Below are 3975 nucleotides of genomic sequence, written 5' to 3' on the forward strand. Positions count from 1 at the left end.
ACCTTCAAGTATTGTTCAACGTAAAAAATAAAGTTTTTTCAATTCCTTAGCATCCTGGTTCCCATTTAAGGGTTTGTGTTTTTGGATTTTCAGTTTGTTAAGCCCAACATGAGCTTGGCTTGGGGTGTGGTTCTCTACGACCCTCCTTGTCAAACTCACTCTAGTGCTCATCTCAGTCATCTCAACCATGATGGCGTTCAACAAAGGAGACCTTGAAAATGACCGAATTATCACATTAACCATTTGAATGACCTCAACCTCACTTGTTGAAATATAACCAAATATCTATGACATAACATTATTAAAGGTTCAAAGTTCATAAAAGTCTTTTTAATCTAAGATACTATTGAACTTGACCATTATAGTGCCTCTCAAACCAAGTTCATAAAAGTCTTTTGAATTTAAGATACTATTGAACTCATCCATTATAGTGCTTCTCAAACCTAGGCAAAGTGTAAATATAATTGGTGACAAAAGATGAAACTATAAAATAAAAGAAATAAGAAAATAAAATTATCAAACTCGGGTCTCCTCGATGAAAGCCAAATTTTCTGTGTAATGTCTAACTCTTCGACACATTTTTTTTATGTGTGTGATAGAGTTCTCAGAGATACCGCCACATTTCTTGTTGTTCGATCACGCGGCTCTTTCTTCAAAAGAGCCAACATCAAATATTAGGTCTTTGATTGGAAACCCATACAAGGGAGCATCAATTGCTTCAATTCCATCAATGGTCTTCCCATAATTTTTAGAGCATTTGATTGCAGATCAAGAGGTCACCAATTCAAACCTAGTTGGGCCCTTCTATCTAAGATAGAAATTTGTTACACTTTTTGGACCGACACTATGTCTAAGGGGCCACTAAGGTTAAAATCCTACAAAATTGATCCATGGCTCAGTTGTAGAGAATTTGACCGGTCACCCTTTTATTTTGGACTAACACTCTGTAGAATAGGTCACTAAAGTCGAAATTATGCAAAATAGGTCCATAGCTCAGTGGTAGAGCATTTGACTGCAGATCAAGAGGTCACCAGTTCAAATCTGGTTGGGCCCTTTTATTTTGGACAGACACTTTGTTTGATTTACTCCCGACCACCGAGTGTCTAAAGGAAAAAGAAATAAGAATAATTACCTTTTCCATGTACATTAAGAAAAGAGTGTGGTATCCCTCTAAAGGGAAAAGAAATAAGAAATAAGAATAATTACCGATTCCATGTACATTAAGAAAAGAGTGTGGTATCCATATCTTTCATGTAACTAAGAGTAGTTACCCTAGACAAACAACACCAACTATTTTTTATGTTTTAAAATGATTTTTTTCAACATTTCCCTTATTTGGTACTATGAACCTATAAACTCTATGTTGAATATAATGTAAATAACTTTGAATATAATGTAAATATATATGTTCATTATATTTTAATTCTTTTTTTATTTCGAGAAATCATTTTACCCATATCTTTCATGTAACTAAGAGTAGTTAACATTTTACTTTGTTTTCAACCTCTTTTAACTTGCAATCCGTGCTTGGAGTGTCACGGTCATGCTTGTCCAGGGCATGTTGCCCATGGCCGCATGCCCATGACAAGCCAAACCCTTGTCATGTCTTTTCATTCTAGTATTTTTCCTTTTATAATTCTAAAGCGTAAGACACCTCAAAAATATCATGTCTAGGCCTGCTAGAACTAAAATGGCCCAGAATGTACTATAGGGGATATGACTAGTCGTCAACTTCTCCCTACCCAAGGTTATATATGCTAAGTCGTTGTTATCTTTCTCTTGCTTGCTTATATAACGTCTCTTTCTAAAATCTCTCTTTCTAAAATCTCTCTCTCTCCTCGTTTTCTAAAACCTTCTTTTAAAACCGAGGCTAGAGGCTTGACCGTACGTCGCTTGGCCGTAGGCGATGCAAGAACAAATAGGCTGAACTCACTTGTTGCTAGAAAGTGAGTGCCGCACAATCGCTAGTCCGCTGCCTTCGAAAGCGCGATTGTGTCAAGTGGTATCAGAGCTTTGTTAGCTCCCTAACGTCATACAGACCGAGATCATGTCGACGACAAAGTCGACACCCAAAGCACAAGCCGACCGGCTTACGCAAATAGAGGAGGAAATGCTGTTCCCCAAAGAAGTCCCTGACACCCTCCGTTTCCTGGAAACACGGGTGACCGAACTGAGTGAAAAAGTCGTCCAAGTCGACGCAATGGGCAACCGCCTGGATGGGTTGCCAATCGCAGAACTGTTGTTTCGAGTGACCTCGCTCGAAGAAAGAGTTGCTCCTACGAGCAGCCCAAAACCGTCTGATAGTCCGGACAGCTCTGTCGCACACAAAGAGGGACGTGGCGAAGAGTTCGATGTACTTCAAAACACAATGATGAGTTTGTTCAATGGATTGGCTGATGAATTCAGAACAACAGTCGACGACCTCCAAGAAAGAATGGCCGCCATGAGCACTCGAATTGAAATTACCATGAAAGCCGTGGAAGGTGTCGCGGCTGGACAAACTAGTACAGGATCCAACAAACTAAGGTTCCCAGACCCTAGAGCCTTCAAAGGGAATCGGGACGCCAAAGAGTTAGAGAACTTCATCTTTGACGTCGAACAGTACTTCAAAGCCACAACGGCTTGTACCGACGACAAGAAGGTGACTGTAGTCGCAATGTACCTCATAGACGACGCCAAACTGTGGTGGCGTACGAAGGTGCAAGACATCGAGGATGGATTGTGCACCATCGACTCATGCGAGGACCTCAAGAGAGAGTTGAGGGAACAATTCCTCCCCGAAAACGCAGGGCATATAGCAATGGAGAAAATAGTAGCCCTGAAACACACGGGAAACATACGGGACTACGTCAGACAGTTCTCAACCCTGATGCTGGATATCAGGGGCACAGCAGAGAAGGACAAGGTGTTCTTCTTCATAAATGGTCTACAACCGTGGGCCAAAACAAAGATACATGAGAATAGGGTCCAAACCCTAGCTGCCGCAATGGCCTGCGCCGAGAGACTCGTAGACTGTGGGAACGAAGCAGGATCCCAAAGAAGAGCGACACCAGCCCCAAACAATGGGGGCAAACTATACAGACCACCAGGCCAGCGAAATGGAAGCCCCAACAGACCGAATGGATGGACGGATAGACCTCCTCAGAACAATCAAGCGGGGACATCTCGAGGGCCTTACCATCAAAGGAACCACTCGACGACGCCTTTGCAATGCATGCTGTGTAAAGGCCCCCACAAGGTATCCTACTGTCCTCACCGGGCCTCTCTCACTGCACTTCAAGTGTCCATTCAAGAGAGCAATGAAGCAAGGGTCGAGACTTTGCTAGACAAGAAGGAAGATCACGATAACCCCCGAATGGGCGCACTCAAATTCTTGTCAGCCCTCCAACAGAAGGTCGAACCGAAGGAGGTAATAGAGAAAGGGCTCATGTTCGTGGATGCCACAATAAACTCTCAACCGAGCAAGAGCACTTTGATAGACTCTGGAGCAACCCACAACTTCATTGCCGATCAAGAAGCCAGTAGATTGGGACTCACCATAGGAAAAGACCCGGGGAAAATGAAAGCTGTCAACTCCGAGGCCTTGCCTATTGTGGGAGTTTCTAAGAGAGTCCCCTTCAAAATAGGGGATTGGACTGGAGAGCTAGACCTTGTCGTGGTTCGCATGGACGACTTCGACGTGGTACTTGGGATGAAGTTCCTCCTAGAACACAAGGTCATCCCAATGCCATTGGCAAAATGCTTGGTGATCACCGACCGTAATCCCACAGTAATACCTGCAAGCATCAAGCAACCAGGTAGTCTTTGAATGATCTCGACCATACAACTGAAAAGGGGACTTGCACGAGAGGAACCTACATTCATGGCCATACCACTGATAGAAGAAGCAACCACCGAAGAGACTGTCCCAGAGGAAATCAAGGAAGTACTAGACAGCTATACCGACATAATGCCGGAGAGTCTACCACAAACACT

At 43.2% G+C, this 3975-nt stretch overlaps 1 non-coding gene across 1 annotated transcript; it reads left to right on the forward strand.

Annotated features, from left to right (window-relative positions):
* The first annotated feature begins 982 nt into the window (after positions 1-982).
* On the forward strand, positions 983-1054 carry TRNAC-GCA. Its single transcript has one exon. It is a non-coding gene; the product is annotated as a tRNA-Cys (tRNA).
* The last annotated feature ends 2921 nt before the right edge of the window (positions 1055-3975 follow it).

This window comes from Cucurbita moschata, unplaced genomic scaffold (assembly GCF_002738365.1).
Source record: "Cucurbita moschata cultivar Rifu unplaced genomic scaffold, Cmos_1.0 Cmo_Scf00094, whole genome shotgun sequence".
Lineage (NCBI taxonomy): Eukaryota > Viridiplantae > Streptophyta > Magnoliopsida > Cucurbitales > Cucurbitaceae > Cucurbita > Cucurbita moschata.